The sequence below is a fragment of the Vipera berus genome (genome assembly GCF_964194415.1).
Source record: "Vipera berus genome assembly, chromosome: W".
Taxonomy (NCBI): domain Eukaryota; kingdom Metazoa; phylum Chordata; class Lepidosauria; order Squamata; family Viperidae; genus Vipera; species Vipera berus.
In genome coordinates this window covers 15,285,033-15,301,323 of record NC_138210.1, presented here as the reverse complement: position 1 = coordinate 15,301,323, position 16,291 = coordinate 15,285,033, and the positions used below count along the sequence as shown (strand labels likewise).

At 47.0% G+C, this 16,291-nt stretch overlaps 1 pseudogene across 1 annotated transcript; it reads right to left on the bottom strand.

The window, feature by feature from the left end:
• Positions 1-11,076: 11,076 nt before the first annotated feature.
• Positions 11,077-12,854, bottom strand: LOC308676766 (homeobox protein Hox-A9-like; annotated as a pseudogene). The gene is made up of 2 exons: positions 12,334-12,854; positions 11,077-11,315 (listed from the first exon to the last, which is right to left on the bottom strand). The product of its transcript is annotated as a homeobox protein Hox-A9-like (transcript).
• Positions 12,855-16,291: the final 3,437 nt, after the last annotated feature.

Sequence of the window (16,291 nt, the reverse complement as noted above, 5' to 3'; positions counted from 1 at the left end):
ATTTTCTTTTGGACCAAGCTGCTTCCCCCACGTGACCCCATCCGCCAATCTGCCCCTGCATCACCGGTGGTAGAGATCAGGGAAGCGTACAAGGTCCTGTAATAGAAGGGAAGAGCATCACAGCCGCGCCTCGCGAAAGACCGAAAACAGCCGAGGGACTCTTCCTCAGACGGGCTGTCACATAGCATTTGGAAAGCTAAGGCCAGCCGTCTTCGCCTTCGTCCACCCTTCTCTTCCGCTTCTGCCAACGGGGTTCGGGGTGACGGAGTCGTTATGCGCTTTCTTTAAATCTCCCCCAGCCCCAAGACAATCTCTTTCTTACCACTTCAAATAAACTACCGGCTGCATTTAGAGTCCCTCCCCCCGTCTACTTTCTGTGTTGTGGGCAGCCTTTTGGCGTGTTCTGTTCGGAAAAAGAGCGCAGTTGCACCTACCCAACAACCCCCTTAATATAGTTCCTCCCAGCTTAGTCAACTGCAAACGCGGGCTTTCGTTCTCACTCCTGGCCGGTGGGCTTGTGCACATTAGTAGACATAGAAACAAACGCATTGCCACCACCGTGTTCCTCTACCTTTTCCTGCAGAAAAGGAAACTGTATCACGCACACGGTCGTTCCATCTCTCTTTGTGCATTAATAGGTTTAGAACGTAGGACATAGATTAATAGGGTTGGAAGTGACCTTGGAGATCCTATACCATTCCGGACTTTTCTTTGCGCTTGATGGGATGAATATACATGATCATAGAAAGAATAACAGAATTTGCAGGATTCGGTTAAAATGGTTGCCCTTCCCACTTTGCTAGCAGATTTCTTGAGATACTGACATCCTATTTGCGGTTTAGGAATGGCAAAGGCTCCTCCTCTTCTGTTGCCAAACTCCATGCCTAGAAAAGGGCCGGAACGGATCCTAGTTTGTTTGGAAGTTTTTCTAAGAGGCTGTGCCTGATTTTGCCAGCTATTCCAGGGAAGGCTACATCAGAAAACTCCTTGCAGGAATTACGACATACAGAAGCGCCTATTGTGTAGTGGGTCCGACGCAAGAGAGACGCCAGCCGGTGTGTGAGTTCAGCTCTTTATTGGAAGGGGAAGTGAACTGGGGAATGAGGGCTACCTGGCCTCCTTATATACCTGGCCAGGTAAGCTAACAGCCAATGGGGTTGGCCCTAGGTTTCCCGCCGAAACTGTCCAGGCCAACGCCCCCTGATGGCTGTTGCTATGCAGATGCCTGAATACATAACACCCCTCCCCCCTTAGAGAAGACCCACATAACAACAACAACATGCAACTACTATAACTATGAGTATATATATATAAAAAAACAGTGGTGTTCTTGTGTGAGGGTCACTTGCACACATAGTCCGACAGGTAGGCTGGTGTCCTGTGTGGACGGGTGGATCGTCTGGGTGTGCTTGGCCCCTGGGCTTGGACCGTGGGTTCCTGAGGCCTTTGTGCAGGGCTGCAAGGAGCCAGCATCAGGAAGTCCTCTTCCTCTGGTCCCTGCCCTGTGACGTCCTCAGCTGGGTTGACCCCTCCTGGAGTGTGGTCCTCCTGTTGATCGTGTGCGTTGAGTTCAGGGACGTGTGTGACACGCTCAGGGCGTGTGTGACGTGCTCAGGGACTCTTCCTCTGAGCTGATCGATGTGTCGCCTTATGCGTCTGTCCCCCTCCACCCCTACAATGTACGAAAGGGGTCCTGTTTTCCCGACCACTGTCCCCGGAACCCAAGGATGTCCAGCCCCATAGTTCCTTGCCCAGACCAGGTCCCCCAGGTTGAGGACCCTGTGTGTGGGTGATGATGGCAATGGTGATGGTAGTGATGCTGGTGGTGATGGTGATGATGGTGATGATGGTGATGTTGCCCTTCCGGTTTCGGCTGCTACCCGGTCTGGGTGTAGGCGGTCCAGCTTGGTGATGAGGCGCCGTCCCCATCGCAGTTCTGCTGGGCTCTTGCCGGTAGCCACGCATGGTGTTGTGTGTGGGGCTAGTAAAAATTTGGCCAGTCTGTGGTGCCAGTCCCCGCTGATGATGCGCCGGAGTGCGTCTTTGGTCGTCCTTACCATCCGTTCAGCCTGCCCGTTGGTAGATGGATGGAAAGGCGCGGAGGTGGCGTGCCTAATCCAGTTCGCCTTCAAGAACGCCTGGAAATCAGCAGCAGTAAACTGAGGCCCATTATCAGACACAATTACGTCGGGGAGGCCGTGTGTGGCAAAGAGAGCTCTGAGCACCTGGATTGTCCTCCCCGAGGTCATGTTGAGGACAGGGACTACCTCTAACCACTTGGAGTGACTGTCCACCACTACTAAAAATAGTTGACCCTGGAATGGCCCCGCATAGTCAATGTGAATGCGGGACCATGGCGTGTGTGTGGCCTCCCACCGGTGTACTGGTGCATGTGGCACTTCTGGCCTGGATCTCTGGCACGTATAACAGGCCTTGACCCGATCCTCAACCTCCTTGTCCAACCCGGGCCACCAGAGGTAGCTCCTAGCCAGTGCCTTCATCCTGACCACCCCCGGGTGCCCTTCGTGTAAGGAGTCCAATACCCTGGCGCGTAGTGCGGGTGGAATGATGACCCTGCTACCCCAAAGGAGGCACCCCTTGTGTGTGGAGATTTCATCGCGTCTAATGAAATAGGCCTGAAACTCTGGTCCCGGGGATTTGTCCTGCCACCCTGTGCAAACCCATGAGTGCACCCTGCCCATGATGTTGTCTGTGGCTGTGTGGCTGGCAATGTCCTTGGCAAGAACTGGACACTCGGGTAGTTCCTGCAGGGCTAGGATCTGTGTGGCTGGTGCTGGGTCTGGGTCGTGTGTGTCTAAGGGGAGCCTACTTAGACCGTCTGCGTGGCCCATCTCCTTCCCTGGCTTGTGCACCAGCTTGCAATTGTATGCTGCAAGGAAGATGGACCACCGGAGCATCCTGGGGGACAGAATCTGGGGGGTTTGCCTGTCTGTGGTGAACAGGCCCAGGAGTGGTTTGTGGTCCGTGAAGACAGTGAACTCCCTGCCATATAAGTAATCGTGGAATTTCTTGATTCCTGCCACGATTGCCAGGGCTTCTTTGTCTATTTGGGCGTAGTTTCTTTCTGCTCCAGACAGTGTCCTAGAATAGTATGCTATGGGGACTTGTGCCCCGTTGGGCTCAAGGTGGCTTAGGACAGCGCCCACACCATAAGGGGATGCATCGCAGGCGATACAAATGGGCTTGGACTCGATGAAATGGGTTACTGTGGACTTGTCCGACAGCAATGCCTTCAGGGCCTTGAAGCTCTGATCATGGGTGGCCGTCCAGGCCCATGTTGCCTGTTTGTCTAGCAGCCTGTGGAGCGGTTCAGCAATGGCTGCCTTGTGTGGGAGGAATGTATGGTAGAAATTCAGCAGACCCAGGAATGCCTGAAGCTCTGCTTTGTTCTTGGGTGTGGGTGCTAGTTTGATGGCCCTCACCTTGGATTCTGTGGGGTGGATTCCCCTGGCGTCTACTCTGAACCCCAAAAATTCTGTGGAAGGAACGCCTATGCTGCATTTTTCCTTTTTGAGTTTGAGGCCAGCTGTGCGCAGCCTTGCCAGCACTTCCCTAAGCCTCCCTGCCAGTTCCTCTGCTGATGCTCCTGCGATCAGGATGTCATCAAAATAGGGGCAGACTCCTGGAATGCCCTTGAGTGTCTTTTCCATAACCTCCTGGAAAATGCCGGGAGCAACGCTGACTCCAAACTGCAGCCTGTTCACCCGGAATTCCCCCCTATGGGTTACTATGGTTTGGATGTCAGCTGTTTCCCTAGTGACTGTGAGTTGCTGGTACGCCTGTGCAAGATCGAGCCTTGCAAAGATGGCGCCGCCTTGGAGGGAAGCGAGAACGTGGCTGACCACGGGAACCGGGTAAGCGTGCGGGTTTAGGGCGCGGTTCACTGAGCACTTATAGTCGGCGCAGATCCTTATTTCCCCGTTGGATTTGAGGGGGGTCACGATGGGGGTTTCCCACTCCCCTCCATCTATGGGCTCTAAGATTCCCTGGGCCACCAACTTGTCTAGTTCGCGCTCGATTTTGTGTTTGAGCGCAAACGGGACTCGCCACGGCCGGACCCTAACGGGGGAGACGTTCGAGTTAAGCTTGAACGATATGGGGGCCCCAGTGTACTTGCCTAATGACCCGTCGAAGACGTCGGCGAACTCCCGGCAAACGGTCTCAATGGAGTCCCCCTGGATCCGATGGATCCCGAATACTGAGATTCCCAGGGCCTCAAACCAGTCCAGCCCGACCAGGCTGGCTCTGCGGCCCTCTACCACTACAACGTCCAGGTGCCCTTCACGACCCTTAAACCCCACTGAAATGGTGGCCTCCCCCTTCACCTTGACCGGCGAATTCTGAAAATCGGTCAGGGTTAATTTAGTAGGCCGTAATTTAATCCGTTGCTTGCTCCGGCTAATTATGTGGTTAAGGGTCTCGTCCGAAATAATCGAGACCGCTGATCCGGAGTCAAGCTCCATGCTGCAAGGGACGCCTTGCAAACGGATTGCTAATCTAATTTTGGGTTTGAGCAGCCGGCGGCTACCTGTGTGGTTAATGGCCAGCCGGCTCTCGACATAGCCAATTTTTGTTTTGGTGGGGGCCCCAGTACCTTCGAATGGTGGTTCCTCCGGCTGCAGCTCGTGGATCTCCTCCCGGGGGCGGCGGCTACGGCAGACGGCGGCTATGTGGCCTGTTTTCTTGCAGGCCCGGCACGTGGCAGACCGGAACTTGCAGAGGCTGCGCACGTGGTTCCCACCACACGGCGGTGTTGCTGGGAGGCCTGGGCCTGTCTGGGCGTCTGGCTCGCTGGTCGGGGGTTGACTTCCGCTGGAGGAGGTCGATGCTCAGGTCGTCCTCCGCTGTGGCCCCTTGCCAGTGGATGCTGGTTGCCTGGTTGCCGGGCCGGGTTCCCTGGCAGGCTTGGACGGCCCCGCAGGCCGCTTCATGTGCTAGAATGGCGTCCTCGGCTTCCTGGAGAGAGACCTCCTCTCTTTTGAACAGGCGCTCCTGCAACCGCCTGTCGCGTAGGCCGCAAATCAGCCGGTCCCGTAGTCGCTCCTCCAAATTTGTGAACCTGCAAGCGACGGCAGCTTCCCGCAGGGCGGCGAGGAAGTCGGCGCTGGTCTCGTCGGGTCGCTGGTCCCTTTTCTCGAATTGTGACCGTGCGGCCACCTTGGAGCGCCGGGGCCTGAAATGTGCGTTGAGCCTGGCCACGAGGTCTCGGTATGCGACGGTGTTGATGGCCTCCTGGGGGAACAGGTTCGCGGCGACTTCCAGCAGCGCTGGTCCCCCAAGGCAGAGCAGGGCGGCCGCCTTTGCACCGTCCTGCGATATCTGATTGAACCGCATGTACAGTTCAATGTGAGCCAGGTAACGGGTCCAGGTTTCGGGACGGCAGGTCTCGAATTCGCGGGGTTGTCCGGCTCTAGCCATGGCGTCAGTTGGTCGTGGATGTGGCGCTTGGCGTTGCCGGTTCGGCTGGCGGTCGTGGGGGGAAGAAGGAAAAATGCCTTTCCCTTCAGCTCGCGGAGCGTTTCCCCAGTGACTTCAGCTCTTGGTCAGCAGCAATCCCACGTTCGTCGCCACTATTGTGTAGTGGGTCCGACGCAAGAGAGACGCCAGCCGGTGTGTGAGTTCAGCTCTTTATTGGAAGGGGAAGTGAACTGGGGAATGAGGGCTACCTGTCCTCCTTATATACCTGGCCAGGTAAGCTAACAGCCAATGGGGTTGGACCTAGGTTTCCCGCCGAAACTGTCCAGGCCAACGCCCCCTGATGGCTGTTGCCATGCAGATGCCTGCATACATAACAGCGCCTTTATTACCCGGCCTGCTCTACCCAATAACACCGCCCTGGTTTGTTTTGTTTGTTTGTTTTTTAAAAAAACGTATTTGCAGTGACAAAATAAACAAGCTTTCATAACCGTCGGGAAGGGGAATCTCCTCTAGTACGGAGGACGTTGAAACGTAAATCTTTTTTAAAAGCCCCGATTCTTCAGGAAACGCCTATCTTTGAGGATCTTCTATGCTTGGGCCAAGGCAATGCCTCCTCCCCACATATCACGGACAATAGGTCTTATTTTTTAAGAATTCCCTCCCCCTCCACACACACATGCACACGCAGCCCATCCCGGGAGAACCTGGTGCATCTCTTGTCCCCCGCCATAAAATGATTTTCCTCCCCTCCGTGAAGTTTGCACAGAGGCATCTGTTACTGCTCTGCTGTATTCCACATCATAAACTGGAAGGAAGACAATGGAATTGTCCCAGAAACTCTCCCCTTAAATTATGGAACTGGGTATCCTGTGTCTACAAAGAGCCTGTCATGTGCTAGAAACTGCCACTGGTGATATTTCTCACGGCAGCTTTGAGAGGGTATATTTCGATACTACCGCCCCAGCCAGTCCAGTTAAAGGACCAATAAAGCCCATCATAGAACAGGACCGTGGACTGAAATGGTGATCCTAATAGTGTAATCCTATGGACGCAGATAAGTCCTCTGATCCTCCAATTCATTCATTCATTCATTCATTCATTCATTCATTCATTCATTGTATGGTGATGTTAGCCTGGGGACTACAATGCTAATGCAGCATTTTGTTTAGGGGCAGGAATCCAAAGCCGTACTGTTTGGGCTCTTTTCTCCCCACAATTTTGATCTGCATCCTAAGATGACTGTCAAAAACAAAGGAAGGCCAAGAGAAGGCTCCCTCTCTACCAACCCCATTCTTCCAGGAAAATCTTTTTGAAATCAAACAACCCCCCCAAAGCCAATGAAACGGCTAAGAAGTGGAAAGAAAGCAAAGGCAACCTATGGGTGAAACTCGAAAAATTAGAATATCATGCAAAAGTTCATTTATTTCAGTAATGCAACTTGAAAGGGGAAACTAATATATGAGATAGACTCATTACATGCAAAGCAAGATAGTTCAAGCCGTGATTTGTCATAATTGTGATGATTATGGTGTACAGCTCATGAAAACCCCAAATCCACAATCTCAGAAAATTAGAATATTATGAAAAGGTGCAATATTCTAGGCTCAAACTGTCTCACTCTAATCAGCTAATTAAGCCATAACACCTGCAAAGGGTTCCTGAGCCTTTAAATGGTCTCTCAGTCTGGTTCAGTCTACAAGGAGATTTTGGAGCACTTCATGCTTCCTTCCGCAGATGAGCTTTATGCGGATTCTGACTTCATTTTCCAGCAGGACTTGGCACCTGCCCACACTGCCAAAAGCACCAAAACCTGGTTCAATGACCGTGGGATTACTGTGCTTGATTGGCCAGCAAACTCACCTGACCTGAACCCCATAGAGAATCTATGGGGCATTGCCAAGAGAAAGATGAGAGACATGAGACCGAACAATGCAGAAGAGCTGAAGGCCGCTATTGAAGCATCCTGGTCTTCCATAACACCTCAGCAGTGCCACAGGCTGATAGCTTCCATGCCACGCGGCATTGAAGCAGTAATTGCTGCAAAAGGGGCCCAAACCAAGTACTGAGTACATATACATGCTTATACTTTTCAGAGGTCCGATATTGTTCTATGTACACTCCTTGTTTTATTGATTGCATGTAATATTCTAATTTTCTGAGATTGTGGATTTGGGGTTTTCATGAGCTGTACGCCATAATCATCACAATTATGACAAATCACTATCTTGAACTATCTTGCTTTGCATGTATTGAGTCTATCTCATATATTAGTTTCCCCTTTTAAGTCCATATTTCACTGGCATACCGGTATGTTAGAGCAGGTAGTACACACAGATCGAAAACTTTTCTCTTCAGGTATAGGGGGAGGTTATTCTTGAAAATTATGCTTAGCTTGCCAAATGCCTGCCAACCACATTTAACATGCTGGTCAATTTCCTTTATTGTATCACCTTCCACTGAGATCCGTTGGCCAAGGTACAGTATATGTAGTGGTCTACTACATCTAGTTCTTCTCCAGCTTTATATTTTTTTTCTTTTGGGGGGGTGAATTTATTAAACATAACTTGGTTCTTTTTCAGGTTTATTTTTAAGCCAAATGGTTCTCCTGCTTTGTGCAGCTCTTGTATGTGTCTTTGTAGCTCTTCTGGGTCTTGTGAGAAGAGAACATCATCTGCAAATCTTAAGTGATTTAAATAGGTGCCATTGATTTTTATTCCATCTTTTGCCCAGTCTAGTTAGCAAAATACTTCTTCAAGGCAGGCTGAGAAAAGGATAGGTGATATTGTATCACCTTGTCATACACCTCATTCTAGGTCAATTTCCACTTTAAGTTCATTAAGGCAAATTGTTGCCATTGTTTTTTCATATATTGATTGTAGTGTGTGTTTGTATACATACAATTACATATATACATACATACACATACCTACATATTACTCACAGGCCTGAACTTACAAACACACAAAATCTGATCTTTGATACATTTTTAAAAACAATAATAAAAAGCTTACTGGTTTGGAGTGCTAAAATTAAGTTTAACAATAAATGACATACTGATGAACAACTGGACCGTTTTAATCAAAGCTATCTTAAATTCTCACTGTTAATTGCTAGTTTTTTTCTTCGTATGATTACAGGTGAAACTCAAAAAATTAGAATATCGTGCAAAACTTCATTTATTTCAGTAATTCAACTTAAAAGGGGAAACTAATATATGAGATAGACTCATTACCCTTTTAAGTTGCATTACTGAAATAAATGAACTTTTGCACATATTCTAATTTTTCGAGTTTCACCTGTAAATATGCATCCAGCCTGACATTGCTGCATTCCTTTTGAAGCATTCAGATGTTCACAGGGGTAAATAGGCAACGAGCACTTTTGTCCTTTGTTAAAATCCAGTCAGCAGTTTCCACCCTGCATGCATTATGCTGCTTCTAGAAATCAACATTTAGACTCTTCCCCTGGCTTTTAGGCACACTCTCTCGTTTTCATGGAACAACACTGCCATCTGCTGTTTCCTCGTGGTCTTTACAAAAGATCCAAAATGTGCAGGACTCTTCTTACAAATCGGAAAAACTGATGTGTTTCCTACATCGCAAACGTTTTAAATAATCTGCCTCGCCTTGCCTTGGCTATTATAGAAAAAGATCCCGGCGGAAAATGCATTATAGATAAACGTCCACCGTTCAAGCCTACATTTCAGAGGAAGGGGACTCATAAAGGCAGGCTATTTCCGAAGTCCCGCTTTATCTAAAAGAGCCAGTCAAAACAAATGAAAGAGCTTTTGTAGAAAAACTTAATTGCGGCTGGACAGGTGTAAACTCATTAAGGACCGAATTCCAGACAATTTACAGACCCCCCCCCCCCCCGTTTATTAGGCGCTCCGAAGTCTGGTGCTTTGAAGTCCCCTCTGTACACAGCAACAGAGGGCATCCCAGATCCCAAACTCCTGGGACAGACAGCAATTTCAGCTTCCATGGCCCCTCCATCTTCCTTTCCCGTCGCCAGCGCCGATCCCGTTTTTCCCACTTGTGAAGCATAGCACAGAGATTTTGTTTTTTATTTACTTTTTATTTTCACTCAAGGCATAGTCAGAAACAAAGACAAAAATAACAGCCAGACAGACCCCGTCCCGGCCATCCTGGCGTGGAGGTGGAGGTGGGGGGACTTTTACAGACCTTGAGACCCGGACGAGGTTCTTTCACCCGCCTGGGCTTTTACACCCAGAAAGGGTTACAGCCGTCTTTTTCTTTTATTGTATGCTCCTTATACCGTCTTCATACCAGATTTTTGAGCTGGGAGTGCTCGCGTTTTTAGTTTTGAAAGGAAGAGGAGCATTGGAACAGTTTCTGGTGGGCGAAATTTTCTTCAAGTAGTTTGTGGTATCTAAAACTTGGTTCTCGTTGCCTTCCTGAACTTCACTTGGCATTCATCTCAGTATTTCTTGTCCTGTTTAGTGTATGATTTATTATCAATAAAATTAAACTTCATTACAATAGAAATAATTTTGATTAATCTTAAAAGGTAAACCATAGGAAGTAGTTACCTTTTTCACATATAGGTATAGCTCTGATATCTGAGAACTGCTTTCAGGTGCAAAAACAATGTTCAAGCTAATTTGATTATTAAGGAGATAGGTAAAGGTTCCCCTGCACATGCGTGCTAGTCGTTTCCAACTCTAGGGGCCAGTGCTCCGTTTCAAAGCTGAAGAGCCAGCGCTTGGCCGGCATGACTAGACGCCAAAGGTGCACGACGGAACGCTGTTACCTTCCCACCGTAGTGGTCCCTATTTTTCTACTTGCATTTTTACGTGCGTGGCACCCGGGATTCGACCCGCCAAACTGCCGACCATTTGATCGACAAGCTCAGCGTCCTAACCCACTGAGCCACCGCATCCCTCTTTTTATATTTATATTTATACACACACACACAAATAAGCTTTTTATTCTAGATTTTGCTTTTTTATGTTTAAACTTTAGAATAAGAAATGAATGATTTATAACTTTTATCCCGTACAATCCAAGGTTCACTGTTCAATGGTACAGAAAAAACTCAGTTTTTACACTACAGAGCTATACTCTATAGAATCTTTATAATAAACAACCTGAGTTCAAATTGTATTTTAGCTTACACAATCACATCTGGTACGGCACTCAAGCACAAAAATTGAACCACAAAAATACCACAATAAAACAGTGTTCAAGTATTACAGCAAACCTCTCTCTGCTGTGCTACAAGCAAATAAATTTAACTAACCTATATGGTCCATGAAGAATTGTGCACTAAAAGGTCCTTCCCTTCCCTTCCCTTCCCTTCCCTTCCCTTCCCTTCCCTTCCTTCCTATCACCCTGGTGCAGTAATGTTCCTCCTTCACTTTCCTATGAATAGAAAAAGGGAGAAAGAGGGTACCTCCAAAATAGCACCAGAACGTGGCAGTCTCTCTACAGGCTGGCAAGGTACATTCAAGAGCTGAATTAACCAAGGACAAATAGCAATGAAAAAATAAAAATATGTGAGGCCTGGACAGTTTCAGGGTGTGGGGGAGGGGAGTTGCGTTGTGTGGTGTTAAAGGACCATGGTGGGGGGGAAGTGGCAGATTTTGCTGTTTTGACAGATTAAACCTGCTGCCCAGCATTATTCATCCTTTGCTTGGTCTTTGTTAATTTTCTTCATTTTCATCCTACGATTCTGAAACCAGATTTTCACTTGTCTCTCAGTTAAATTCAGGAGCCTGGCCACTTCATACCTCCGGTCCCTGGTGAGATACATGTTGAACAGAAACTCTTTCTCCAACTCCAGTGTCTGATGTTTGGTGTAAGGGCAACGCTTTTTCCTAGTGGACCTTGCATGTAACCAGTTTGCGGCTGGGTTATCTGCAGGGAAACAGGTTGAAGGAAGCAAAGACTTTCACACACAAATGTATATTTTTCTGCCTTCATCATTACCCACCCCCACACCAAATACTGCTAGTTTCCCACGTTCTTTTACTGGGGCAACAATAGGCTTCAAATTGGGACACACTGGAGAGTCATATGGAATTGGAGAAAAATGTCAGCAGCCACCTTCCTTCATATTGTTTATCTAGAATGTAATTTTAAACCTGGCATTTACAGCTTTCTCCCCACACCTCTCCCCATGCCCCAGCTATTAAAAAGAGGGTAGTGAACAACCCATAAAAACAGAGGGCCCATTGAAAATGTGTCCATTTTCTGACCACCTCTGGTATGTCTCCTTGAATCTTATATGGGGATAAGGGGACAAAAGAACCTACCCACATTTCGGCTTTTAATGATAAACCTGACTTCCCTATGAACCCGATTTGTGGGTGTGTTCCTCTCAAAGATCTGGAGAGAAAGATGGTGATTTTTCCCCAAACTGGGCATTCTTGGCTTTGTGAGCTAAAGGAAAGGGATTCACACCCAGTGTTTTGGATTACCTTCCCTCACAGCTATCCCCCTGCCCCACCCGAATTTACACTATCTAGCCTTCTAGTGGAAGCCATAGCCAGGAAAAACCATGCATGTGACACTCCCCTGCACACTGTGTCTGAAAGAGGCAGACTGAAACTAAGAATCAGACCATCTCTGTGAATGTCTTCTCCTACCAAGCCTACTGTGCTTTGACTCAGAGAGGGGCAAGGAAGAAAAGAAAAAGAGAGGCCACACACACGCACATAGCGGTTCACACGCCCCAACTCCGGGGAGCCTCTGCACTTTCTATCCCACCTCTGACCACAGAAACCCTCACCCATCTTACCTCCCCCCCCCAGTTCTTGCCGCATAGCCCAAAGTGGATCCTACCTGAGAAGCCGGCCACGGCTTACCCTCGCTCCCTCCCTCGCTCCCTCTCTCTCTCTCAAGTCCAACTGGGCCCTGATGCAAGTGCACTTACTTAGATCCAGCTGGGGTTTGTCTCCGTTTGCCTCGCTCTCGCCATTGTTTTCCGAGAATGCCCCTTCGTTGGCTGGCTTATCTCTATCAGCTGGAGGAGAACCACAAGCATAATCAGTCAGAGTGCATGCGTGTCAAAGGTGGTACAGTCACTTCTCCTGGCCGTGAGCGGTTCAGGTTTAATGCCGTAATGCCTGCTGGTTGGCAAGCCGGGGAAAGACAAGGAGGCTCCGGCCACGAACGCTTGTACCTGCTGTCGGGTGGCTGATGATGCACGTAAGGGTGGTAGGCGGCCGGCACATTGTTGACACTCGGCGGGTGCACGGCATTCCAGGAAGTGCTGAAGACGGACGCTTTCGACTGGAAGCTGCAGGGGGTCAACTCGGGATGCTCTCCGAGGGTCGCCTGCCTGCCTGGCTGGCCCAGGGGGGCCGAGGCGTAGTGCAACTGCACTAGCTCCGCGGTCTCGTGGAGGAGGAACGAGTCCACGTAGTAGCTGCTGAGCGTCCCAGACGAAGACATCGCCACCCCAGCCAAGCCAAAGGAGAGGCAAGCACTGGCGAAATTATGAAACTACAGATTTCATGTAACAACTTAGTCCTTGCGAAGTAGTACAGTCACCTAATAAGTTGAAGGCTGCCTTGCAGCCCATTGGCTGCCGCGTGTCAGGTGCCCGGGCAGCCGAACAATAAGAATAAATCATTCCGCAGGCTATTAAATGGGTCAGTGTTTTCCAGCCATCATTTTTATAGCAAAGGCATATGCTCTTTTTTTTAATTCAAAGGAATAAGCAAGTTGTAGAGCACGGTTTGTTTTAATTGTGGTCAAATGACATAAAAAGATCAGACTTTTTTGAGGGGGTCTATTATGATCACTCTTTTTAAGTGGACTATTTTATATCATAATTAATCATTCCATCAATGGTTCTTGTTGCTTGAGAAAAGAGAAAGCGATCGAGAGAAAGACACCGCGCAGACATGCTGCTCTCCTTGTGATCGGAGACCTCCACATAAAGTTATACAATCGTTTAAGCCAAAAAAAAGAGAGAAAATAAATATTTAAATACAGAATGCCGCCAATGTTATTATATTTCATAAGGAGTTATTGTTCCGGGAGCCACAGACTGTTATTAAGTCAGTAACTATGGGCATATTCATTGTCGTTGCTCTGTTTCACATGCGTAAAAATTTACGAGTGCCTGGAAAGGTTAAATTATACTATTTTATTTAGTTTGGGAGCTCGCTGTAAATGACAGCGCGCCGCAGAGTTCAGAGCTGACGGGCTGGCAGGAAAAAAGTCAGATCCAACCCTGGGCTCCTTCTGAAAGACGCTCCGGTCCCAACTTTCAGGCGCCCCAACAGCGGAGGCAAGGCGCGGGAGTGATTTCCAGCCCCCAGAGAGACCAACCTCTTTAAAGGCACCTCGGACGCGGATTTTCTCCGAGTCGCAAGAGGGGTTCAGTCGCCGGAGCTCCCAAGCAGACTCGCTTGGAAACTGGGTGTTGTCTGCCCCCTTAAAAATAACTTTTTCGACAGGGAGGTCAATCGATCCCTTTATCTTTTGCCGTTAAGGTAACTTGTAGGCGAGTGGGAAGTAATGCGCTCTCGCACACACACACGCGCGAGCATTGGTGGCTGGTGCTTTACTTCTATGGCACTTCCGCAACCTTATCCACAACATCTCCTTGCGTTGGAGGGTGGTGGTGGTGGAAGAGAATTATGCTTCGAGCTCCGGCTCGTGGACAAACCAGCAAAGGACGCGTTTTTAAACAAGGGAAAGGAAGGGTGGGTGGGAGAGAGAGTGAGAGACCGCGCGTAAACTGAAGAGAAGACCCAGACTTTTTTTTTTACCGAGGAAATAGACACACACACACCCTCCGAACAAGTTGATTGTATGGAGAATCCATACCCCCAGGTTTGTAAGCCTCTTCCAGAAGTGTTACACCTTCTCCTTAGGACGGCGCAAGCACGGAAAGGTTGTGTGAGGCTGGTTGTAGCGTGCGCTTGGGAGATACTGTAGATATATACTGCTCAAAAAAATAAAGGGAACACTTAAACAACACAATGTACTGTATTTAATAGTAGGATGTCTTATTTTCTGTTCCCTTTATTTTTTTGAGCAGTATACAAACACACATCCATACGTGTGTATGGAGGGTGGGGGTGGGTGATAATCGCATGCATATCGATTGCCTGGGATGTCTGCGGCATATATATTTATGTAATATCTGTGTCTCTGTATCTATGGTTGATTCCTAAGAAAGAATGGAAGCCGTAAGAAACAGAAGCCGCCTTCGATGTCAGGTTAAAGCATTTCCCCGTTGGGCTTTTTAAATTAGGATTTCAATCCCAAGCAACTGGGTTTGGGGTATAAGTAGTTGTTTCTTTCCTTGTATGCTCTGAGGCTTCTGTGCAGAACCTGGCACATCGGAACTGAGCGGAGGGTTACATCGCCCCCGGGGAAACGAAAAAGGTGATTCGGGTCTCTAATCAAGTCCAGTGCTGTGAATTAAAGTTAGGGCTAAATGTGGGGTGTCTAAGACATTTGAATCCAGTATGTTCTCCGAAGGATTCCTGCACTTTCCCCACTGTTGAGGTTGGGTTTTGGGGGGCGCGGAGAACCTGAACAGTAAAATAAAAGAAAAAGACGATCTCTACAATCCCTCTATTTTAACAAATGCTTTAGCGGGAAAATTCAGAGTTGTAGGGGGAACCGTGTGCTAATTAAAGTCATGTGTGAATATTCAGCACGCAAAAGATATATTTCTTATTTGGTTTACATCGCCTCAATGATTTGCTCTTTTTTCCGCAGAACTCTCCGATGGCTAAAAGTTGAAACAAAAAAAAATAAAATTAGCAGTCAGCCATATATTTTTTTTACCTGAGATCTTGAAATCACAAGAAAGAATATGTTACATATATGAAGAGGAAAAATTTCAAGGGGGTATTATTGGCCACCTTTCCCCCACCCAGTTATTTTAAAATCAGACAAAGATTTTTCTATACTAAACATAGTTGAACTCTACAGCTGTCTCAGTGAGAAACAGGGTATAGGCCACAAAAGAACTAATGAAGGTGTATGTGTGTGTGTTCTCTCCTATACATACATACATACATACATACATACACACACACACACACACACACACACACACACATATATATATATATATATATATATATATATATATATATATATATATATATATATATATATATATATATATATATATATATATATATATATATATATATATATATATATATATATATATATATATATATATATATATATATAAAATGTATATGATAAATGTGTATGTCTCTCTTTGTCTATGTATACACATGGATGCCTTTTTTGTTTAAAACCTAGAGTCTGGTGTTGTGAAATATGTGCAGAGAACTTCCTTTCTCCTAGAAGGAAAAACAATAATCTTAACAGCAGGGCACCTCAGTGATTACTGTATTGCACTTTGGAAGCTACAGTTATTTATTTTTCATTAACATCTTTAAATGAGAACTAGAAGAATTAAGTTTTATTTATAATAAAAGAATAAAGTCTATATAAATTATTTAAATGGTGACAGTGGAACAACTGCAATAAGATGTAAGTAAAGGGGATATATTTCAATTTGAAATGACAGAAATGTATAGTGTATAGCAAGGAAAAAGCAGACACTTCCTATGTTATGTTCCTCATATTCTTCTCTATGAGATTTTATTTCAATAACATCTATATTTTTGTAACTATGCTTTGTAACCAATCTGGATAATTTTGATATAACAATACAAAACAGGATGAAACTGGCTGGTTTGATTGTATTTATAATTCTATTATCATAAGACAGGTAATAGATTTTCTTTACCCTGAACAAAAATATTTGGGATCTATTTCCAAGGAAGTGTATTTAAGCATGCAGGCATCAGAGATAATCCACTTAAGTACAGTACAGGGCTTCA